This window comes from Petaurus breviceps, unplaced genomic scaffold (genome assembly GCF_028583685.1).
Source record: "Petaurus breviceps papuanus isolate PSGF00001 unplaced genomic scaffold, PetGlider_PUasm1.0 90416, whole genome shotgun sequence".
Taxonomy (NCBI): Eukaryota; Metazoa; Chordata; class Mammalia; order Diprotodontia; family Petauridae; genus Petaurus; species Petaurus breviceps.
In genome coordinates this window covers 3,441,634-3,467,904 of record NW_027187244.1, presented here as the reverse complement: position 1 = coordinate 3,467,904, position 26,271 = coordinate 3,441,634, and the positions used below count along the sequence as shown (strand labels likewise).

The 26,271-nt window shown below is 37.5% G+C and overlaps 1 protein-coding gene and 1 pseudogene across 2 annotated transcripts in view; both read right to left on the bottom strand.

The window, feature by feature from the left end:
* The window catches only part of LOC138177447 (gamma-2-syntrophin-like), a 404,566-nt gene that overhangs the window by 157,487 nt on the left and 220,808 nt on the right, over window positions 1-26,271 (bottom strand). The window lies entirely within an intron of this gene.
* Window positions 12,985-13,513, bottom strand: LOC138177446 (large ribosomal subunit protein P1 pseudogene; annotated as a pseudogene).

Sequence of the window (26,271 nt, the reverse complement as noted above, 5' to 3'; positions counted from 1 at the left end):
AAGGAGAAGTTGGGGGGAATATTGGGAAGAGAAATGAGAAGGATGCAAGAAAATCATGAAAAATGAGTCAACAACTTGAGTGAAGAAAATAATACCTTAAAAAATAGACTAACTCAAACAGCAAAAGAGGCTCAAAAAGGCAATGAGGAGAGGAATGCCTTAAAAAGCTGAATTTGCCTGATGGAAAAAGAATCTTAAAAGCTCACTTATTAGAATCACTCCTTCAGTATTAGACTGGAGCAAAAGGAAGCTAGTGACCTTGTGAGAAATCAAGATACCATGAAACAGATCCAAACAAATGAAAAATAGAAGGCAATGTGAAATATCTCATTGAAAAAACACTGACCTGGAAAATGGATCCAGGAGAGACAATTAAAAAATTTTTGGACTACCTGAAAGCAATGATAAAAAAGAATGTAGAAATCATCCTTCAAGAAATTCTCAAGGAAAATTGCCTTGATGTTTTAGAACCAGAGGGCAAAATAGAAGTTGAAAGAATCCACCTATCACTTCCTGAAAAAGATCCCACAAAGAAAACTCCTAGGAATATTATAGCCAGGCAGGTTCCGGAGTTCCCAGATCAAGGAGAAAATATTTCAAGCAGCCAAGAAGAAACAATTTGAATATTGTGGAAACACAATCAGGATAACACAGGACCCGGCAGCTTCTGCATTAAGGGATCATAGGGCTTGGAATATGATATTCCGGAGGTCAAAGGAGCTGGGATTAAAACCAAGAATCACCTACCCAGCAAAGCAGTATCATGTTTCAAGGGAAAATATGTTCATTCAATGAAATAGAGCACTTTCAAGCATTCTTCATGAAAAAAAAAAAACAGAGTTGAATAGAAAATTTGACATTTAGACATAAGAAGCAAGAGAAGCATGAGAAGTTAAACAGGAAAAAGAAATCATAAGGAACTTATCAAAGTTGAACTATTTACATTCCAACATGGAAAAAATGATAATTGTAACTTATGAAACTTTTCTCAGTATAATAGTTGAAGGGAATATAAATGTGTATCTATATCTATATATACATATAGATGTCTGTATAGTTGGGAATAGGGGCAAATGAATACATACATAAGTGTGTGTATATATGTGTACAGGTATACATATATAGAGGGCACAGGACCAGTTGAACAGGAAGGGATGATACCTAAAAGTTGAAATTGAGAGGTGATAAAGGAATATAATGAGAGGAGATGGGGAAAGACAGAATGGGGAAAACTATTGCAATGGAGGGGAAGAACAGGAAGGCAAAAGGGAATGGGTCAACCTTATTCTCATTGAATTTGGCTCAGGGAGGGAATGACATACACACTAAATAGGGTATCTCACCCTACAGGAGAGTAGGGGGGAAGGGGATGAGAGGGGGGAAGATGGAGGGGAGGGCAGTTTGGGGGGGAATTAGAAGCACACACTTTTAAAAATGGACAGGGTCAAAGTAGAGAATAGAAAAAGTGGGGGGCAGGATAGGATGGAAGGAAATATAGTCAGTCTTTCACAGTATATCCACTATGGAAATGTTTTGCATAGCTCCACATGTATAACCTATATTGATGTGGCTATCTTCCCAGTAAGTGGGTGATGAGGGAGGAAGGGAAAGAATCTATAATTCAAATTTTTAAAATCAAATGTTTTATACACACACACACACACACACATACATAAAGTTTTTTACATGCAACTGGGAAATAAGATATACAGGCACTGTGGTATAGAGATCCATCTTGCCCTACCAGAAAGTTAGAGGGGGATATGGGAGGATATAGGAGAGAGAAGATCATGGGAGGTGGTATACAGTGGGATCACTATTTTGGGGTGGTGTGTAGGGGAATGATGGGGAGACTATTTGAAAGTCAAAATCTTGTAGAAATGAATGATGCAAAATTAAAATAAACATAAAATTTAATTAAAAAAAGAATAAGGATCTTTCCCCAATTGATAAATCATCAAATCTTATGAACAGGTACTTTTGAAATGAAGAATTCAAAGTTATATAGAGGTATTTGAAAAAAATACTGTAAATTGCTAATGAATATAAAAATCCAAATTAAATAATTCTGAATTATCATCTCCCACCTTTCAGATTTGCTAATATGACAGAAAAGAGAAATGACAAATATTGGAGGGGATATGTGAAAATTTGGACACTAATGCATTGTTGGTGGGGTTGTGAACCAATCCAACCATTCAGTATAGCAATTTGAAACTATGCCAAAGGGCTACAAAACTGTGCAGACCATTTTAGCCTAGATTTGCATCCCAAAGAGGTTTATTTTTTTTAAAGGACAGGGACCTATATGTGCAATATATTTCTAACACCTTTTTTTGGTGCTGGTAAAGAACTGGAATTTAGGAGTATGTAAATGTGTTATAAATTATCAGCAGGATGTTTTCAGAAAAAAAAAACCTTGAAAGATATAACATGAGCTGATGCAAAGTGAAGTGAGCATAACTGGAACAGTGAAAACAGTAACAACAGTGCACGATGATCCATTGAGAATGACTTGCCTTTCCTCAGCAATATAAATATCCAAGATAATTCTGAAGGACCTGTGATTAAAAATTCTATCCACCTCAGAGAAAGAACTGATGGAATCTCAATGCATATCAAAGCATACTGTTCCTTTAAACTTTATTTTTTTTTCTTTGTGCTCTTTGTTTTATTTCACAATGGATATGTTTTGCATGACTGCACATGTATAACATTTATCAAATTGCTTACTGTCTTAGGGACAGTAAAAAAAAGGGAGGAAAGAATAGAATTTAGAATTCAAAGTTGTAGAAAAAAGGATAGAGTTGTTTTACATATAACTGGAAAAACTAAGATTATTTTTTTTAAAGAAGAAAAAATTTTGGAGGAGATCTTGAGGGTTTGGGGATTTTTTTTCATCTTCAAAAAATGCAAAAGGAAAATTTTGTAGGGCTTAAAGACAAACAAATGGACAAGAATGAGATCGAGCTGAATGAGAGGAAGAAACTTTTGAAGAAAAAGTTAAACCAGGGGTGGGGAGCCTGCAGCCTCAAGGTCACATGTGACCCTCTAGGTTCTCAAGTTCTAACCTTTGACTGAATCCAAATTTCCCTTAATAAAATCATTACTGACATAACTTTTAATTATTTAAGCCTAAAGAAGTAACAGTAATCACTAATATGTTTTTTTCAATATTTTGAAAATTTTATAATCTCTCTTCCCCCCACCAAAAAAAAAAAGAATTTGAAACTAACTTTAAGATTGGACTTTTACAATTAAAGCAGCTCTAATATTAGGAATGCCAGTGTTTTAATTTGACTCTATTTGGAAGTGAAACTTGTGCTCCTTAAAATAGGATGCTATTAAATCTTATATCCTGAGAAAACTTGGTATACTTGGTATAGAAGGAAGACAATAAACATTTTTATCTGAGTCTGTAATGGCAAACAGACAGGTAATTAGCACCTTCTTTCAATTGAGCCTTGCCCTTGATTATATCAAGTCTTTGTTTAGAAACAGATCTTGTGAAATCCATAGTGGGAGGAACTTGCTGATGGAACAGGGAGGAGCTTATGACCATATATAAAGGGAAGACAAAGCTGGGAGACAGCAGAACTGATAAGGGGAATGGTTGTGGAGGCCAGCACTGTCTGTTCTCTCTGTGTTGATTTTTGTTTGTAATACTTTATACAGAAGCCCTGGAGCCTTACTGGAAGCCCTAAAAGGGGATTTTCTTGTTGTCTATTTACAGAACTTCTGGAGGAGGTTTTCAGAGGTCTTGGGATCAAACTGAAGATGTGTATTGAGTTCTCAGACCTTGTTGGTCTGTGTTGATTTCACAGGCAAATAGTGAATTGATGATGGTGCCAGCAATGTTCATGGATGTTATTGTGTCTCTGTTAAGCTTTCTCTTCCCAGAAACAGAAACTGTGAAGGACTTCAGGTGGACTGGACACTGTGAGCTCCAATATAGAACTGGAAGAGGAGCTAGATGAGGAGCTGAGAGCTGTCTACCTGTGAATACAGGTGACAATTGGGTAGATTCAGGCAGGAACTGGACCCATGGAAGAAGAACCATGGAATTTTCCAGCCAGACTTGAGTAAGATGAATAAACCTCTCCTTGGATACTTAGGTCTGACTGAGAAGATTATGATTTACTGTGGCCTAGGGGTGGGAGAACTTTGTATTCTGTACCTTGTACCTCTTAAGGATGATTATGTTAAGGATGATTGAAAACTAATCTCCAATCAAGAAGAAAGAAGGCTCTTTGACTGGGAGATTAAGACAATGTGACCCAGGGGTGGAGAACTTTGATCTTTGTAATTTGTGTCCCTTAAGGAGGCTTGCTCCTTAAGGATGATTGAATTAAGGACTTACTGAATGAAATATTTGGTTTAAAGCTATGTGGACACTTTGGTGAAATCTATGTGGCCACGTTAGCGATAAATTGCTATGTTATAACATTGTGAATGCCGTACTGTGCTTTGGTTTTTGTGAATGTTTTGTCTTAGTTTACTTTTGAATAAATAGAGTTCACTATAATATGTGATCAGAACCTTAAAGATATGCATAGCAATAGTACTCTGGAAACCTACTCCTTCTTGGCTTTATAGTCATCCTTTAGACAGAGAGAATTTTTTAATGTAAAATCTGGCTAATTTGAATTATTTCATTCCCCAAAGTGTTTTGAATGTATCAATATGTGGAAATGCTAAAAATAAAAATGTCAAACCAGGAATTCCAGGAAATAATGAGACATAATAGAAAAAGCACTAAAATATTCAATCTCCAGTTCTTATTTTGCTATTATCTAGGTCTTTTTATAATTCAGTAAATTTTTTCTTTTATGAATTTAGATAAAATGGTATTTGGAGCACATTGCTGAATACTGGTTTTGTTTTGTTGGTTATTTTTCAGCATAATCTAGTTTCTTATTTTTTATCTTTTATGCATACTAAATTATGCTGAAGTCTCTTTATTTTTATTCTATGTCTTTGAATTTTAGATGTGTTTCTTGTAAGTGACATATTGTAGGGTTTTGTTTTTTTAACCAATCTGCTTTTGTATTATTAGAATATTTAATAAATTCTCATTTAAAATTGAGAAATATATTCATATTTACCTCTTTGTTTTCTTCTTTTATTATGATTTTTGTCACCTCTTGCTTATAACAGTTTGTTCCTATAATTATTTTTGCTTTATGTACTTTAAGGCTATTTCCATATACTTTTTTGACCCTCACCTCGCTCCCTTACATTTTTTTTTCAGAAGACAGAAGAAAAATATTTATTCAGACAACAGGAAACAATATCCTAAAACCAGAGCAGCAAATCCATCATAGTAGTAAAAAAGTTAATATACCATAGTAGTAAAAAAGTTAATATACCATAACAGTACAGAGAGCCACACCATCCTTTAGCCTTCCCACAAACCAAGACACACCAGCCTAGCTTTCTGCCTGGGTGGTTCCTTTCCTGCCTCTTTCTCTAACTGCTCTGACTTTCTTCTTCCTGTGGGCTTGTAATGTAATGTAATGCCAAGGAAAGGCAACTTCCCAAGGTTCAAAATACCAGCATAGGTGCTCTCCATTTCATTCAGCGACCAACCAAGAACAGAGAAGATCAAAACATGACATCATTCAAAATACAGCATTTACTAAGGGTGATTAAATAATCTCCAAGTACTACCCCACCCCAGGACCTTCCAATCATTCAATCAATTACAAAGTCCTGGTTCTAAATACTACTTTACCCCTAGGCTGTACCTTCATTTAGTCCACCACAAAGCCCCTCTTCTCAAATGGAGATTAGTTTCCAATCTAAGTAAAGTACATTCATTTGCTCAACCATAGAACACAAAAAGGCCAAAAGTTCCCCACCCCTGGATCACAATTGAATCCACCCCAGAGTTACATCAAGTTTAAGCACAGCACTTAATACTTAAATGGAGGTCTTTTCTTCATCTTGACACTAGGCAAGTTCTCAGCAATCTTAGTTCCTGGGGAGACAAGGCTTAGCAAGGCCACAAGATACATTGCCAGTCCCTTCATTAATTCATCCTCTGTCTGTAGGACAGTCCTAGAACCCCTGAAAACATTAGCAAAACCCTCTCCCAGGATTTCTGTAAACATACAACAAGAAAATCCTTCTTCAGGGCTTCTGAACCAACAGAAAGGTTCCCAGAACCCTGCAACAACAGCACTGTCCCTCACCAGTGGACAGTATTCACTCTGCAGGACAGTCTCCAGACCCCTGCAACAACAGCACTGTCCTTCACCAGTGGACAGTATTCACTCTCTGTCTGCAGGACAGTCTCAGGGCTTCTTAACCAAAAGCCAGGTTCCAGGACTTCTTCAACAACAGGACTGTCTTTCACCAGTAGACAAATTTGGCAAAACAACATCAAAACAGACAGACAAAGTACCAGCAAAACAGCCATGTCTCCTCAGTCCTTGGCAGCTCAGGGGGCAGGTCTCAAAAGTCCAGGGCAATTCAAAGTGGCCCTCAGCAATCCTTCTCAGTCTCTCTCTCTGCCTCCACAAGGTGCTGCTTCCAAAAAGTTCTTCTGCCTCTCTCCTGTCTCTCCAAATCTACGTCACCAGCTCCTCCCAGTTCGTGTCTCTCTTTTCAAGTCAACAAGTCCATCCCACAGGTGGGATTAACAAGCTCTGGGTTTTAACACAATCAATTTGAAAAACTAAGCCAATACAGGGGAATCTTTAAATGCCATTACTATCACAGGGCTCTGCTCTACCCTTCAGCAAACTCCTCCCCCCACAGGTTCCATGTGATTACATTCACCTTCTAGGGTCAGAGAAGATCTTTGAAGAAAGAAATGTCTTCAAATTTCCTTAGGTTTTTAAGGGGCAAGGAAGATCTTAAAATTTCCATTCCCATCACAGAAGGGAAAGTACATTTTGCTAAAAGTTACCAGAGACAATGACATAATATCAATACTAACCACATATGCAAACAGTGGTATAGCATCAAAATTCTTTTATTGTATTTTTTCTCTCAATTTTTTTTCTTTCACTTCAAATGCTTTATTAACTTCTGATTTACATATTTCATTTCCGCCAGATTTTGAGTTACAAATATTCTCTCCCTTTTTCCCCTACCCACTGCCCCAAAATAGCAGTCCCACAGGATATACCCTCCTTCAATCTGCTCTCTCCCATATTTTCTCCCATACCCTTTTCGATTTTTCCAGTGGATCTCTATGCCCCAGTGCCTGTATATCTTATTTCCCATTTACATGTAAAACAGTATTAATAATAGTATATATTTGAATATTTTATTTTAAAACTTTGAATTCCAGATTCATTCCCTTCCTCCCTTGTCATCCACCCTACTGGGAAGATAAGCAGTTCAGTATAGGTTGTACAAGTGTGGCTAATGCAAAACAATAACATAGTAGATATATTGTAAAAGACTGATTATATTTCCCTCCCTCCTATCCCACCTCCCACTTGTTCTATTCTCTACTTTGATCTTGTCCCTTTTCAAAAGTGGGTGCTTCCAACTTCCCTCCCCCAAAGCCTGCCCTCCCTTCCATCTTCCCCCCTCTCATCCCCTTGCTCCCCTACTCTCCTGCAGGGTGAGATACCATATTTAGTGTGTATTTTATTCCCTCCTCAAGCCAAATTCAATAGGAATAAGGTTGACCCATTCCCTTTTGCCTTCCTATTCTTCCCCTCCATTGTAACCATTTTCCCTTGCCTCTTCTATATGAGATAGTTTACCCCATTCTGTCTCTCCCCATCTCCTCTCATTACATTCCTTTCTGATCTCTTAATTTCACCTTTTAAGCATCATGCCTTCCTGTTAAATTGGACCTGTGCCCTCTATCTATGTATACCTGTAAACATATATAAACACATTCACATACGTATTCATATGCCCATATACCCTCATAAATAGACATATATTTATATTTATATTCTGTTCAACTACTGAAAAAAGTTTCATTGTTTTTCCATGTAGGAATGTTAATAGTTCAACTTTGATAAGTTCCTTATGATTTCTTTTCCCTGTTTACCTTCTCATGCTTCTCTTGATTCTTGTATCTGAATGTCAAATTTTCTATTCAACTCTGGTTTTTTCAGCAAGAAAGCTTGAAAGTCCTCTATTCCACTGAATGACCATATTTTCCCCTGAAACATGATACACAGTTTTGCTGGGTTGGTGATTTTGGTTTTAATCCCAGCTCCTTTGACCTCCAGAATATCCTATTCCAAGCCCTTCTATCTCTTAGTGTAGAAACTGCCAGATCCTGGGTTATCCTGATTGTGTTTCCACAATATTCAAATTGTTTTTTTCCTGACTACTTGTAATATTCTCTCCTTGATCTAGGAATTCGGGAACCTGGCTATAATATTCCTAGGAGTTTTCTTTTTGGGATCTTTTTCAGGAGGTGATTGGTGGATTCTTTCAACCTCGATTTTGTCTTCTGGTTCTAAATCGTCAAGGCAATTTTCTTTGAGAACATCCTGGAGTATGATTTCTATTTTCTTACTTTGATCATGGCTTTCAAGTAGTCCAATAATGTTCAGGTACTCCAATAATTTTTAAATTATCTCTCCTGCATCTATTTTCCAGGTAAGTGGTCTTTCCCAAGAGATATTTCACATTGCCTCCTATTCTTTCATTTGTTTGGATCTGTTCAACAGCATCTTGATTTCTCATAAAGTCACTAGCTTCCATTTGCTCCAGTCTAATTCTGAAGCAATGATTCTCCTCAGTGAGCATTTGAGATTCTTTTTCCATCTGGCAAATTTGGCTTTTTAAGCCATTCTTCTCCTCATTGCCTTTTTGAGCCTCTTTTGCCATTTGAGTTAGTCTGTTTTTTAAAGTGTTATTTTCCCTAGTCAAGCTGTTGCCTCTCATTTCATAATTTTCTTGCATCGTTCTCATTTCTCTTTCCAACTTTTCCTCCACTTCTCTTATCTGCTTCTTAAGGTCTTCTATGGCTTGTAACCAGCTCGTATTTTCCTTTAAAGCTTTTGGTGCAGGAGTTCTGACTTCACTGTCTTCCTCCTATTCCATGCTTTGCTCCTTTTTGTCCCCAAAATAGGAATCTACTGTTGGAATCTTCTGTCTGCTTTGTTTCCTTTGCCTGGTCATGTCTCCCCTCAGTCACTTGACCCCTGGGCTTTTTGCCACAGTAAGACTTTGCCACCAGACAGGGGAGCTTTCATCCCAAATACTGGGGATTTCTCATCTGCTGAAGGTATTAGATGGGTGCCCTCTCTGAGGTCTCCACATCTCCACACTCTCTGGCAACCTGGACACACACCCCAGGACCTCCACCCTAGACTGCAATCCAGATTCAAGAAGGTTAAAGCAAGAACAAATACCCCTTAGACTGGTCACATGGTCCCCTTACACTCTGTAGGCCAGGAGCTGAAGCTGTCATGTGGTGCTGGCTGTTCTCACTAGGGGCAAAAGACACGCACACCCACTTACTGGGTTCCAAAGTGTAGATTGCACTGAGCTCTCACTTTTTCCTTTGTATCTATGTGTTGATAAATCTGGAAAGGGCCACTGCTGCTGCTGATCTTGAGTCTGGCTGGTTAGACACACCCTGGGGCTAAAGCCTCAGCATGGGGCTCAGCTTGGTTTCCAGAGCACTGTGCTGGATGCTTGCTGCTGGCCTGCCTGTGCTGTCCTTAGTGGGAGGTTAGCTTCTCGGTGTCATTTTGCGGGTTCTGCAGATGCAAAGTTTGTTCAGAGTCCCCTTTTTACATGGATTGGGGAAAGTGGAAGTGGAGCCACGCTGAGGTCCTGCTTCTACTCTGCCATCTTGATTCCGCCCAAGCTCCCTTATATTTTTATATACTTTTCCAAGTTTTTTTTTATTTTTTTGAAAATTATTGGTTCCTTGTAGAGAGTTATCTTATTTTCTCTTTTTTGTTGTCTTCTTTTTTTCCTCAATTAAATAAATTGAACTCCCATTCTTCTCTTAATTAAATTTATAAAATTAATGTTACAAAATTATAAAGAACAAGCCACGCCCCAAAAAAGATGATAAGACAATTCTCTCCACTACTTTTAAGAGAAGGAAAATTTAAAATATTGTCTATATTTTCAGATTTTTTCATTGTATTCCTCTTCTTTGTAAATTGTTTTTTCTCTTCTTCTTACCATTAAAAAATATTTGTTTTGTGAGATGGTTCTCTGGGAAGGTGAATTATTAGGTCTTTAAGTGGCAAATTTGGGCAACATAGATAAACAATATAAATTTTTTAAAAGAGAGTACACTGGACTTAGAGTCAAAATACCTAAACATAATCCATGATTCTGGTACTTACTAAACAATCTCTGTCATCTTTGTCAATTCACTTAACTTCTGAGTCTGAAGTTTTGTTTTTTCAAAATGAGGGAGTCTTGGGGCGGCCAGGTAGCACAGCGAGTAAGAGCACCGGCCCCAGTGTTGGGATGACCTGGGGAATCAAATCTGGGCTCAGACACTTAGCACCCACCCAGAAACACCTGGCCGCGTAACCTTGAGCAAGTTACTTAACCCCAATTGCTTTAAAAAAAAAATGAGTGAGTGTTGACTTATATTTTATCCCTAACACATCACTGGGCCTGGTAGATAATAAATGCTTAAATAAAGGCTTTACAGAGCGAACTAGTTCACTAATCCTGCAAATTATAACTACTTTAATTTTATTCTCCCACATCAGAAAGTAAAGGTCCATAAAAATCAAATGTGAATTATAGAGTAGTTCTTAAGGAAACAGTTAAAAATAACAATAACACCTATTAATTTTTAACATTTATATATTACTTTAATGGTTGTGAAATTTCTACATTTGTGAAGAGAAGTCACCAAATATCTTACAGAGTCTATTTTCTCACCTGTAATATGGGGGTAATAATTACTCTGATAGCTATTTCACAGAGTTATCATAAGCATCAAATGAGGTAAGTTTAACCATTTTGCAACATTTTGAGTCTTTAGATAGAAAGATAGATATAGTGAAAAATATAAAAATAACAAACATTGAAATGCATATGTATATGTATATACTTGTAAATACATATATATATATATATACATTTGTGGGATAATATTTTCATAGAAAATTACAAAACACCTTTAAATCAGAAATCCAAATAACAGGTGATATTTATAGAGTGCATAAATAATAGATATGCTCAGTTGAGTGATTATTATGTTTTTCAATTTGTAAAAACCCATTTTTTCTCTGTTACAACACTCTCCCCCCATTAAAAGTAAAAGAAAAAAAAACAAAATTCTTGTAATGAATATGCATTGTCAAACAAAAACAAAAAATACCTGCCACATCAGCAATATCAGAAACATTTATCACATCTGACACCCTGAATCCATCATCTTTCTTTTAGGAAGTAATATGTTTCAACACTTACTTTTCTGAACCAAAATTGGTCATTACATGCAGAGTTAATACATTTCAATTTCTTTGTTTTAAGTATTTTTAATTGCGTAATGATTCTTGATTCTTTTTATTTCATTTTATATATATTGCTAAAAGTCTTGCCATGTTACTTTGAAGACATCCCTGTTATCATTTCTTTTTAATTTTTTTTCCAATTTATTTATTTACTTTTAATTTTCAACATTCATTTCCACAAGATTTTGAGTTTTAAAATTTTCTCCCCTTCTTTCCCCTATGCCCACCCCTAAATAGCAAGCCTACTGAATACTCCTCTCCCCAATCTGTTCTCTGTTATATCCTTCCTCCCCTCTACATTCTAGTAGGGCAAGATGAATTTCTATACCCCAGTGCCTGTATATCTTATTTCCCAGCTGTATGTATAAAAAATTTTTTTCCAATTTGCTTTTTATTTTTATTTATTTTAATTTTTTGGTCTTTATTAATTTGTTTGTTTACTTTTAGTTTATAGGATTCAATTCCACAATTCCTTGAGTTTCAAATTTTCTCCCCCGCTACTCCTCTCTCCCTCCCCTCCCCCCCCCATGGTGGCATACAATCAAGTATAGGATCTGCAAATATTTTCACATAAGACATTAGTCAGGTTATAAAGAAGTATTGTATCATATGAAATGAAGAATGGGAAAGAGGAAACAACCAAACAAGAAAAAGACAGAGAGCAGGTAGTTTGCTTCAATCTACATTCAAACTCTGATCTTAAAAAAAAATTAAATATTTGTTTTTATAACTTTGAGTTCCAGATATTTTCCCTTCTTCCATCCTCACCTGCCCCCACTGGGAAGATAAGCAATTCAATATAGGTTGTACATGTGTAGTTATGCAAAACAATTCAATCGTAGTTATACAGTGAAAGACCAATTCCCTCCATCCTATCCTGCCCCTCACTTATTCTATTTTCTCCTTTGAACCTGTCCCTTTAAAGAAATGTTTGCTTTTAATTACACTCTCCCCCAATCTGCCTTCTCTTCGCTTATTTCCCCTCTTATCCTCTTCCCCCCTATTTTCCTGTGGGGTAAGATACCCAATTGAGTGGTTATGTTATTCCCTCCTTAAGCCAAATTCAATGAGAATAATGTTGATATTGCCCTTTTACCTTCTGCTCTTCCCCTCCATTGTAACAGTTTCTCTTGTCTCTTTTATATGAGATAATTTACCCTAATTTATCTCTCCCTCTCTCCTTTTCCCAATATATTCCTCTCTCACTTTTTAATTTTATTTTTTCGATATCATCCCTTCATATTCAGCTCATTCTGTGCCCTCTGTCTATGATTTCTTTTTCCTGTTTACCTTATCATGCTTCTCTTGCTTCTTGTATATGAAAGTCAAATTTTCTGTTCAGTACTGTTTTTTTCATCAAGAATGCTTGGGAATCCTCTATTTCATTGAATGACCATATTTTACCATAAAGCATTATACTCAGTTTTGCTGGGTAGGTGATTCTTGGTTTTAATCGTAGATCTTTTGACCTCTGGAATATCATATTCCAAGCCCTTCAATCCCTTAATGTAGAAGCTGCTAGGTCTTGTGTTATCCTGATTGTGTTTCCACAATACTCAAATTGTTTCTTTTTTTAAAGTTTGAGTTAAGCCTTTTATTTAATGTTACAAAAAATATTTAGTCAAACAGACCGAAGCCCATGTCATCATTGTACTCCTTGGATTCTTCTTTTTTTGTTTCCTCTTTCTTCTTCTCCTCAGCTGGGGCAGCTGTGCTAGCAGGAGCAGCTCCTCCAGCAGGGGCAGCACCAGCAGCTGTTGGGGCAGGTCCACCAATTTCTACATTGCAGATGAGACTTGCAATGTTGACATTGGACAGGGCCTTGGCAAATAATCCAGGCCAGAATGGTTCAACATTTACACCTGCTGCTTTAATGAGGGCATTGATTTTATCTTCCGTGACAGTAACCTCATTGTCGTGAAGGATGAAGGCAGAGTAGAGGCAGGCCAGCTCGGAGACGGCCATTTCAGTAGACAGATGAGAAGAGGCTTGTTTGTAGTGGTGCTAGAGGCCGCCTGAAGTGAGGGTTCACCCCAATGTGGCCTTAGCTTCCGAAGAAGAACCAAGCACCTTATAGACAACTGAAGAGAAAGCCAAATTGTTTCTTCCTGACTGCTGGCAGTATTTTCTCCTTGACCTGGGAACTCTGGAATTTGGCTAGAATATTCCTAAGAGTTTTCTTTTTGGGATCTTTTTCAAGAGGTGATCAGTGAGTTCTTTCGATTTCTATTTTGCCCTCTAGTTCTAGAATGTCAGGGCAATTTTGCTTGATAATTTCTTGAAGGATGATGTCTAGGCTCTTTTTTTGATCATGGCTTTCAGGTAGTCCAAAAATGTTTAAATGATCTTTCCTGGATCTATTTTCCAGGTCAATGGTTTTTCCAATGAGATATTTCAAATCATCTTCTATTTTTTTCATTTATTTTGTGTCTGTTTAATAGTATCTTGATTTCTCATAAAGTCTTTAGCTTCCATTTGCTCCAATCTAATTTTGAAGGAATTACTCTCTTCAGTGAGTTTTTGAAATTCCTTTTCCATCTGGCAAATTCAGCTTTTTAAGGCATTCTTCTCCTCACTGGCTTTTTGTGCCTCTTTTGCCATTTGGGTTAGTCTATTTTTAATTTTTTTTTTCTTTAGCTTCTTTTGGGTCTCCTTTAGCAGGCTGTTGACTCACTTTTCATCATCTTGCATAATTCTCATTTCTCTTCCCAATTTTTCCTCCAATTCTCTTACTTGATTTTCAAAATCCTTTTGGACATTTTTTATGCAGAAGTTTTGACTTCATTGTTTTCCTCCCTTTCCATGCTTTGATCCTCCCCCCCCCAAAAATGATTCTATGGGATAATAGTGCTTCCTCTGCTTGCTCACACTGCTAACCAATTACTTGATTTTTGAGCTCTTAGCCACAGTAGAACTATTCTTCCAGATTGCAGAGAGCTATGTCCCAAATTGCTGGGGGGTTTTCAGCTTCCAGAGCTATTAGGAGGGCACACTCCCTGCAGCCCCCACTAGCTCTGGCACACTGGCCACACACCCCAGGATCAACACCCAAGACTACTATCTAGATCCAAACAATGCAAAGTAAGAGCAATTACATTCTGAATGGTTAAGTTGGTCCCCCAACAATCTGCAATCCAAGGAAATCTGGAGGCATCCATGAGGCAGCAGCTACTGCTGCTGTGCCTTTTCCACTTCTTGCCTGAGGGGCAGGGGCTAGACCACGATCTTTTCTACCCAAATCAAACAGAGTTCCTGACTGACCTTTTACTTTCTTTTTGGTGTTTATGGGTTAAGAAATTTGGAATCTGCCCAGCTGCTGGGGATTCACTCTCCTAAAGTCTGCTCCAGCCACAGGTGGTCAGAGAGACCCCAGGGCCAGAACCACGTGGCTCATGTGGGACTGTGCTTGGCTCCCAGCCTGGTGTGATAGACCCTTCCTGTCAGCTTGCTGGGCTGCCTTCAGTGGAAGATTTGTTTCTCTCTGCCACTTTGTGGGTTCTGTAGCTCTAACATTTGTTTAAAGTCATTTTTTTACACGTATTGGAGGTGGTAGGAGCTGGAGTCCCATGTAGGTCCTGTTTTTATTCTGCCATCTTGGCTCCACCCCACATCCCCCTGTTAGCATTTCTTACAACCCAATATTATTCCATTACATTCACATATCAGAAATTATTCAATAATCCCCCATGGGATGAATATCTCCTTAGGTTCAAATCCATTGCTAGGAAAAAAAAGTGTGTATAAATACTTTTGTGTATGTTCAAAGTACATTTGTAGTTTGGTAATTTTTTTAGGGTACAGTTCCAAATTGCCTTGCAGAATGACTAAACAGTATCATATCTTCAAGTGCATTATTGGGTCAGTTTTCTATAACCCTGCTAATATTTGTTATTAATTTCCCCAAGTTTATAGGTATAAGGTAGAAACTAAGAATTTCATTAATTTGCATTTCTCTAATTATTAAATTTTTTTTCTTATTTGATAGCCACAAGGGCAGTTAGGTTCTGAGTGGATAGACCACTGGGTCTGGAATCAGGAAGACATCTTCCTGAGTTCAAATTAGGCCTCAAATATTTACTAGCTGTGTGATCCTGGTCAATTTACTTAATCCTTTTTGCTATTGTCTCACCATTTCCTTCTCCACCTCATTTTACAGATTCTGAGACAGAGGCAATGTGATGATGTATACTAAGTTGCAATAAGTTAAATTCACTGTTGTTGTTGTTTTTTATAGAAACTGTAATTTAGCCATGTCTACTCTACCATATAGCATGATTTATTGTGTAACCTTGTAGAAGACTTAAAATTTGTCTTTATTAAATTCTTTCTCATTAAATTTAGCTCAGTGGTCTAGTCTGTTGAGATCTTTTTTGTTGTTCTTGAACATGGAAGCTATCTCTTCTCACTTTGTATAATCTCTAAATTTTGTAAGCATGCCGTATAATTTTAAATAACATTAATAAAATGTTGAACATTACATGGCAAAGGACAAAAAACTGGAGTATTTCCTAAAGGGATCTCTGACAATGAAATTGATCTATTCATTAGTAATTTCAGTCCTCATTCTTTCAGCAAATTTCAGATCCAACTGACTTTATTATTCAGTTCACACCTCTCCATCAGTTCTACAAGGATGTAATGGGAATGTAAATTTAAAGATCTTCCCTGCCCCTAGGCTAAAGTGCACCTGGAGCCTGGGGTGGGAGGCTTGTTTTTCAGTAGATACTTTTTGATTGGCTAGTGGGTCAATAAGGTTGTTACATTCTCTGAGCCAGGAGAAGGCTATATAAGCCCTGATATGTAGCTTTGTTTTGGGGCTCACTTTGAGAAGTGTTCTGTGATTTGATATGAATTCTGGGAAGCCGTTATCCAGAGCCCCCCAGCTTTGAAAAAACCCAGATGTTGAAACCCAGATGCTGATTTGGTATGGATGTAATGGTTGGACAGTTTGGAAAGCTGTCTACTTGATCTGTTTCTATCTTGATAATTCTGTCTGTATACTCTGAAGTTTGGGGTGCTGACCTTTTTCCCCTGAACTAGGTAAATGATACATATTTGACTGATTAAAGTAAGCTTGTTAACCCATTTTGAGTTGCTTTCCTTTATCAAAGCAAATCCAAGAACCTGTGTGAGCAGCCACCCTGGGGACGCTGGGGTGCTTGCTGCTACAAAGGATGACATGAGACACTCTATCAAATGTTTCACCAAAATCTAGAAACACTCAATTTACAGAATTTTACTCATCCACTAGTATCTTGTTGTTCAGTCATTCATCTGTGTCTAATTCTTCATTTCATGGATCATAGTATATCAGGCCCTTCTATCCTCCGCTATCACTTGAAGTCTGTCCACATTCATGTTCATTGTTTCCATGACACTATTTATCCATCTCACCCTCTGCCAACCATTTTGCCTTCAATCTTTCTCAACATCAGTGTCTTTTCCAGTGAGTGCTGTCTTCTCATTATATGACCAAAGTATTTAAGTTTCAGCTTCAGTATTTGATTCTTCAGTGAATGGCCTGAATTACTTTATTTCGGTATTGATTCACTTGATCTCCTTGCTGTCCAAGGGACTTTCCAAAGTTTTCTCTAACCACAATTTGAAAATATTGATTCTGTGGCATCCAACTTCCTTGTAGTTCAACTCTCACAGCCCTACATTGTTGCTAGAAAGCAACAACAACAGCAAAAACAACATAGTTTTGATTATATGTACATTTGTCAGCATGGTGATATCTCTGCTTCTTAGTATGCTGTCCAGATTTGCCACAGCTTTCCTTCCAAGGAGCAAGTGTCTTTTAATTTCATGGCTGCAGTCACCATCTGCAGTGATCTTTGAGCCCAAGAATATAAAATCTGACACAGCCTCTGTTTCTTCTTCTTCTATTTGCCAGGAAATGACGAGGGCAGTTGCCAAGATTTTAGTTTTGTTTTTGTTTTCATTTATTTAGGTTAAGCTTCAAGCTAGTTTTACCCTCTCCTCTTTCATGATCACCAAGAGAATTCTTAATTTCTTTTCAGTCCACTATTTTATAAATCTGTAATTTGGAAACGTGTTGTAGTGGAAAGAATACTAGACTTGGAAGACAAAAAACCATGACTACTATTATTGAAGCTAGTTGCATGGCTTTGGGCAAGTCATTTGCCTTAACCAAACACACTTTCTCAGTTTTAAAATAGGCTAATTATAGAAGATGCATCAATCACACCGGCCTTTTTTGAGAACTGAAAGAGATAAAGTACATAAAGTACTTTAAAAATCATAAAGTACCATATAATTGTCAGCTATTAGCATCTTATATATGAAGATAATTTATTTTAAACATTTAAGAGTTTCTGTTGCAGTTATGTTTTCTTTGTATATAAGTAAACACTCACTTTAATTTTCTATTCTGGCTTCTACCTTTATGCAAATAGAATATATATTTAGGCTATAGGTTTAAAGATATTTTTATTTTTCATTTTATTTTTTAGTAATTCATATGCAATTTGTCCTTATTTCTCCCCCTATATTGAATGTAAGTTTCTTGAAGGGTGGTACTATTTACTTTCTGTCTTTGTATTCCAAGAAGCTAGCATAGTCTCTGGCATGGATATTTTATAATTTTATTGATTTGCTTATTATCTTAATGAAAATATTAAGTGATGGAACTTTGGTAAATGATTTGAATCTCTTCCTTTGGAAAACTATACATATGAAGGATTATAATGTCTTTAAGATTTTAACTAAATGAAAGGGTATTATGAACCTTTATTCAGCATTCAACAAACACTTAAGTGGCATTATGCTCATATTATTTAATTAAAACATTCTATATTGATTATGGCGTAATGGTGAATATAGGTTTCTGAAATTAATAACAATAAAACACAAGCTCTGATGGGTCCTATAAATCTAGAAAAGCTTAAAAACTGACCATGTTAAATATTCTCCCCTGAGGACCAGCTTATACAAATGACCCAAAGCTTATCAACAAAATGTTATCTACCACAGAAATTCATGAAATCAGGGATAAATTACCCACAGATTAAGAAACTTTAAATGTATAGATTTGTACATGAATCACTTCAATGTTTGTATAGTATCCAGAGAGCGGTTCCAGTCAAGCCCATGTGAATTACAATCAAAATTTCCACTTCTGGCACATACACAACTCTTTATGTGCCAAAATGCCAGAGACCAGAGGAAACTTGAACATAAAGAGATATACTCTCCCTACTTCAGTTTAATTTGACTCATGAGTGGGTTGAGTTTCTTCCACTATTTACTGATACAAAAATGTTGATGACCCAGTGTAACACATTAGGGAAGGAAAAGAGGAAATTTCTGGGAGGAGCTATAGAGAAGACAAGATCCTATTCCACACAGAGGTAAATAAAAGAAGGGTTATTCCCTAATTTGGTGTGATGGTGGAGCAAAGGTTCTCTGGAAAGCCCTTCTCCAAATTAAGCATTGACTAAATTAACCAGGCTGTCCCAAAAGCTCTGATTCCTTGCCTCTCTTTTTGAGTTTCGTCTCATTTAGCACTAATGTAGGGGACATCAAAATATTTTGGAATGCTTATGAGTATTCACAAAAAAAGAAGAGATACCACCAGAGTCAATGAAGGCATTGTAGCAATGTTAATGATCTGATAGAAAGGAAAGAGTTACAGACTGCCATGATATCTATGCAACATATACTTGGAAACTGATTTAAGAGTGTTGCTTAAGATATCTTTTTTCTATCTTCCAGTTCATTGGTGGATAGTATCTTCATTAAGAAATATAAAACTATTCATAAACCTTTTCACCTTTATGAAGGAAAGTGCTAGATACCACTATGAATTACTTTTCCAATTTCAATAAGAACTTCTAAAATATGAGAGAGAAAAAGCACAACAGAATATTAGGGATTCCATCTTGAGTTGTAAATCTGGTTGTTTGGGACATAGAGATAATGAGGAGGTTGGATGGTTTATTCAGTTCCTACATATCACAGGATGAATTGATTTTAGATGAACAACTTGAATGCTGGGTCATCTTTAGGATGGTAAAGAGACTCCCTTTTAGACTGAACATGTCTTAACTACCTTAAAGCTACCAGTGCTCAGCAAACTGAATCTCAAAGTAGGAAACAGGATAGATTTAATCTAGCTAGGTATCTAAAAAGCAATTCAACTAGAATGAATTTTCACCCCTTAAGAAAATTGCTAATGGAAGCACATCTGGGAATATTCCTAAGCTTGATGAGTAATTGTATAAATTAATTCAAGAATGAAAAAAAAAATATCACCAAGAACAAAGCAGTGGGGATGCTAGATGACAGATAGGTAGGTAGGTAGATGATAGATAGATAGACAGATAGATAGATGGATGGATAAACAGACAGACAGAGAGGTAAGATTACTCCTGCTCACAGAAATCTCTCACTCTAATAGGGTAGATGGCATCTATAGTATATTTCACAGGCAGAGATGACAGTAAGGTTCAACTTTGGTTACAACATAGAGGGGAGATATGTTGACCTACTGATATATATTATTTAGTGTCATTATGATTTATAAGCTTATATATGTTTCTAATGTTTGGCCATTTGATAATGTCAAGGACTTTGATGGCAAGATCTTTATTTTTCAGTTTTTTAGCTGAACGGGGTGGGAGAAGCTTCAACTGTTTTAAAGATGACTGCTTGGGCCCTCTATTCATTGGGTTTGTTTCCCTGAAGGTCAACAGAACAGGCATGGCAAGGAGGATGACTTAGGGGGAGTGCTGCTTTTCAGAGGATGTTAGAATTGCATTGCCACTTCAGCAGGGGCCTAAAGGGAGACAGAGTTCATAATTGTATCCTGAAATGTCTTGTTCATTCTGTTCTCTCTCTCTCTCTCTCTCTCGGTAGCTTTATGTTCTTGCTAAGTTCAAAGTCTGAGGGCAGTTTGGTTGTTGCTAAGGTATATCTACTGGAGGTATGTGTCCACTTGGCATGCTCATCTGGATGATGGTAGAGTGCTCGAGAGAACGGGTCATGGTCAGTGGCCTAAAGGCACTACTTATTCATGAGGTTTTTGAATGTGGGTTTTCCCAAAGGCCTAGTGAGGGATTGTATCCATGGTTTTATCTGCCTCAATCATACTGACTCCTATCTCAATTAGCTTACCAACCAGAATCTAGAAATATTTGTGATATAGTAAATCAAGCTTTGGAGTTGGAGTCAAATGACTTCTAAGTAATCAAGCAATCAATATGCATTTATGAATCACTGACTATGTGTGATTGACTATGCCAATAAAAGTGGTTTTTGAGTTATATATCTTTCATTAATTTGACATAGAATATTAGGTTGTTCAGTATGACTATATTCATCTATATCTGTGAGCCTCAGTATTATCATCTGTAAAATGAGAAGTTTGGAGAAGTTTACGATTGATGACCTTTTCTTTTTTTTTATTATTATTTATTTATTTATTTTTAGTTTTCAGCATTGATTTCTACAAGATTTTCTCCTTTGACCTGTTCCTTTTAAAAGGTTTTTGCTTCTGTGTACTCCTCCCCCAATGTTTCCTCCCTTCTATCATCCTCCCCCCCTTCCCCTGCCCTATCCTGTTCCCCCTTACTTTCCTGTAGGGTAAGGTACCCAAACAAGTGTGTAAGTTATTCCCTCCTTAAGTCAAATTTTGTGACAGTAAGTTTCACTCATTCCCTCTTACCTTCCCCGTCTTCCCCTCCATTATGAAATCTTTTTCTTGTCTCTTTCATGTAAGATAATTTACCCCTGATTCTGGCTCTCCCTTTTTCCTTCTCCCAATATATTCCTCTCTCATCCCTTATTTTTTAAATATGAACCCTTCATATTCAACTCACCCTTTGCCATCTATCTGTCTGTCTGTCTATCTATCCATCTATTTCCTCCAAATAACCTAATACTAAGAAAGATTTCATGAGCTACAGCTATCATCTTTCCATGTAGGAACAGAAATAGCTCAACTTTAATAAGTCCCTTATGATTTCTCTTTCTTATTTATCTTTTCATGCTTCTCTTGATTTTTGTATTTGAAAGTCAAAATTTCTATTCAGCTCTGTTTATTTTCATCAATATTGCATGAAAGTCATCTACTTTATTGAATATCCATGTTTTCCCCTGAAGCATTATACTCAGTTTTGCTTGATAGGTGATTCTTGGTTGTAATCCTTGCTCCTCTATAATATAAAATTCCAAGTCCTCTGATCCCTTAAGGTAGAAGCTGATAGATCTTGTATTATCCTGTTTGTATTTCCTCAATACTTGAATTGTTTCTTTCCGACTATTTGCAATATTTTCTCTGACTTGAGAACTCTGGATTTTTGCTAAAAATATTCCTAGGAGTTTTCCTTTTGGAATCTCTTCAAGAGGTGATCTGTGAATTCTTTCTATTTTACCCTCTAATTCTAGAATATCAGGGCAGTTTTTCTTGATATTTTTTTTTTTAAGCAATTGGGGTTAAGTAACTTGGTCAAGGTTACCCGGCCAGTTATTTCTGGGTGTGGTGCTGAGTGTCTGAGTCCGGGATTCAATCTCCAGGTCATCCCAACACTGGAGCTGGTGCTCTTAGTTGCTGAGCTACCTGGCCGCCCCTTCTTGATAATTTCTTGAAAGATGAAGTCTAGGTTCTTTTTGTGAACATGGCTTTCAGGTAGTGGAATAATTTTAAAATTTTCTCTCCTGAAACTATTTTTCAGGTCAGTGTTTTTTCAATGAGACATATCACATTGTTTTCTATTTTTTTCATTCTGTTGTTTCTGTTGTATAATTTCTTGATTTATCATAAAGTCATCAGCTTCCATTTGCTCCATTCTAATTTTGAAGAAATTATTTTCTTCAGTGAGCTTTTGAACTTAATTTTCCATTTGGTCAATTCTGATTTTTAAGACATTCTTCTTCTTATTGGTTTTTTGGATCTCTCTGGAAATTTGGATTAGTCTATTTTTTAAGGTGTTATTTTTTTCAGTATTTTTGAGCCTCATTCAACAAGCTGCTGATTCATTTTTCCATTTTTTTTGCATCACTCTCATTTCTCTTTTTAATTTTTCCTTTACTTCTCTTCCTTACCAAAATCCTTTTTGAGTTCTTCCATGGCCTGTGACCAAATCATATTTTTCTTGAAGGCTTTTAATGTAGTTGCTTTGATTTTGTTGTCTTCGGCTGGTTGTATGTTTTGATCTTTTCTGTCACCAAAGTAAGATCCTGATAGTCTGAATTTGTATGCTGTTTGCTCACTTTCCCAGCCAAATACTTGACTTTCTAACTCTTTGTCAAGGCAGGACCATGCTTCCAGGGGGACTGGAGGTGGGGGTGGTTATACTGACCCAGGCTTCAAGGATTTTGTATTAACCTTGTGATCCCCCACTGCCTGTAGGCCAGCTCCTGAAGTAGCCACTAACCCTACTACTGCTGCTCCCTCTGCTGGGCTGGTGTTGGACTCAACTGCTCTTTCACCCATGTCCCACAGAGTTCCCCTATTCTGTCCTAGGCATCTGTGTTTTTATATTTCTGGAAACTGCCACAGATGCCAGCAGTTCAGTCCCTTGAGGTCTGCTCCAGTCTTGTCTGTTCACATACAACCCACACTGTACTGTACTCCACTCCCAGCCTGGTGCAATAGACCTTTCCTGTATGCCATCCAGGCTGTCTTGGGGTAAAGATATGTTTCATTCTGTCATTTGAGTCAGTCTGTTTTTTAAGGTATTATTTTCCTCAGTCAGGCTGCTGACTCTCATTTCATAATTTTCTTGCATTGTTCTCACTTCTCTTCCCAATTTTTCCTCCACTTCTCTTATCTGCTTCTTTTTTTTTTTTTTTTAAAGCAATCGGGGTTAAGTAACTTGCTCAAGGTTACACGGCCAGTTATTTTTGGGTGTGGTGCTGAGTATCTGAGATTGGATTTGATCCAAGTCATCCCGACACTGGAGCCGGTGCTCTTACTCGCTGAGCCACCTGGCCACCCCTAAGCAATTGGGGTTAAGTAACTTGCTCAAGGTTACATGGCCAGGTGTTTCTGGTTGGGTGCTAAGTGTCTGAGCCTGGGATTCGATCTCCAGGTCATCCTGACATTGGAGCCGGTGCTCTTACTCGCTGTGCTACCTGGCTGCCCCCTCTTATCTGCTTCTTAAGGTCCTCTATGGCCTGTAACCAGCTCGTATTTTCCTTTGAAGCTTTTGGTGCAGGAGTTCTGACTTCACTGTCTTCCTCCTGTTCCATGCTTTGCTCCTTTTTGTCTCCAAAATAGGAGTCTAATGCTGGAATCTTCGTACTGCTTTGTTTCCTTTGCCTGGTCACATCTCCCCTCAGTCACTTGACCCCTGGGGTTTTTGCCACAGTAGGACTCTGCCACCAGACAGGGGAGCTTTCGTCCAAAATGCTGGGGTTTTCTCAGCTGCCAGAAGTATTAGATGGGTGACCACTCTGAGGTCTCCACATGCTCTGGCAAGCTGGACACACACCCCAGGACCTCCACCCTAGACTGCAATCCAGATCCAAGCAGGTTAAAGCAATAGTGATTACCCCTCAGACTGGTGCTTGGTCCCCCTACACTCTGCAGGCCAGGAGCTGAAGCTGCCACATGGCACTATCTGGCTGTGCCAGTGTCTCAGCGGCTTCTCATCCTGGAGCAAAAGCCAGGCACTCCCACTTACTGGGTCCCAAAGTCCAGACTGCACTGATCTCTCACTTTGTCCTTTGAATCTATGTGTTGATAAATCTGGAAAAGGCCACAGCTGCTGCTGATTTGGAGTCCCTCCTGAAGGTGGCTTGTCAGGCCCGCCCTGGGGCTAAAGCCTCAGCATAGGGCTGGGCTCGGCTCCCAGAGTGCTGAACTGGCCAATTCCTGCCGGCCTGCAGGGCTGTCCTCAGTGGGAGGTTAGCTTTTTTGTGTCATTTTGTGGGTTCTGCAGCTCCAAAGTTTGTTCAGAGTCCCCCTTTTTTGTTTTTTTTTTTTTGGAGGGCAATTGGGGTTAAGTAACTTGCCCAAGGTTACATGGCTAGTTTTTTTTTTTGTGGGGGTGTTAAGTGTCTGAAGCCAGAACCAATCTTAGGTCCTCCTGACTCTGGGGCCAGCACTTTACTCACTGAGCCACCTAGCTGCCCCATAATTCTGGAATTTGGCTATGTTTCTTGGAGTTTTCAATTTGGGATCACATTCAGGAGTGGTCTGGTGAATTCTTTCAACAACTATTTTATCCTCTGATTCTAGGACCTGAGGGCAGTTTTCTTTGATAATTTCTAGGAGGATATTGACCAGGCTGTTTTTTTCATTATGGCTTTCTGGTAGAACAATACTTCTTAGATTATCTCTCCTGGATCTGTTCTCCAGATCAGTTGTTTTTCCAATGAGATATTTTACATTTTCTTCTGCCTTTTCAATCTTCATGTTTTGTTTGACTGATTCTTGATGTGTCAGAGTCACTAGCTTTGACTTGAATGATGCTAATTTTTAGTGAATTATTTTCCTCAGTTTTTGAAGCTCCTTTTCCATATGTTCACATTTCATTTTTAGGGAGGTATTTTCCCTAGTTATATTTTGAACGTCCCATCCCAGTTCACAAATTTTATTTTTATGGATTTGTTTTCTTTAGTGAGATTTCTTTTTCCTTTATGACCAATATAATTTTAAAAGAATTGGTCAATTTATCTTCTACTTCTCTAATTTGGCTTTAAAAATCTTTCTTCAGCTCTTCAAGAATCCTTTTTGTGTTTGAGACCAGTTCATATTTCCTTTTGTGGTCTCAGGTGTGGATATAGAGTCAATGGTGTCTCCTGAAAGTGATTCTTCTTGCTCACAATAATAGGATTCAATCATCTTTGGTTGCTTCCAGCCCATTGTGATTGCCTATTTCCTGGCTTTTAAAGTGGATTTCTGCTTCTGGGATACAGAGGGCTCTGACCCACACTTTGCAATCTGGGAGCTAGATGCCTCATTGTTGATTTTGTGTACTATAGCCTATGGGTGTCTATACTGAGGCCAAGGCCAGGACTCTCAGTGTTTCCCCTGGGTTGCCCTGACGCTTACAGAGTAAGGTGTGGGGGAGGGGCGGTCTGGCCTCTTCCATGTTCTGCACTTAGGCTATCCAGATGTGAGTTTCTTGGGGATGTAGCTTATCTTGCTTTACTTTTTTGTATACTGAGCATTTATCATATTACTTTCTATGTAGTAAACACTTAATAAATGCTTTTTAATTCAGTCATTTGTGCATAATATCAGTCTTCCATATAAAAATAGCTGGCTTCTGAATTTAATATTTTTTTAAAATCTTCAATCAGATGCAAAGTCTTACTGGCATCATTTTTAATATTTGAGACCTTCATTAAAGTGTGTGATCTTAAGGGGATTATTTGTGGCTGTGATAATATATTTTAAATATTCTGGAGATAAAATAATTGATTCTATTTCAAGTTCTTTTTTTTCTCAAGGTGAAAGAGCTCTTTCTTTTTCTTCCCCAACTCATTTTATTTAAAAAATAATTTATTTAATTTTAGTTTACAAAATTCAGTTCCACAATCCTTTGAGTTTCAAATTTTCTCCCTCACCCCTGCCATGGTGGCATGCAATCAAATATAGTATCTACAAATACCTTCACATTAAACATCAGTCAGGTTGTAAAGAAGGATTATAACCAATGGCATGAAAAATGAGAAAGGGGAAACAAAACAAAACCAAAAAACAAAAGAGAGAGAGCAAGTAGTTTGCTTCATTCTGCATACAGACTTTGTAGTTCTTTCTCTGACTGGATTTATCTTTCCATCATGAGTCTTTTGGAGTCATCTTATAATCTTGCAATGCTGACAGAAGCCCAGTTTATCACATTCAGTCATCAAACATACATTGTGCCTATAA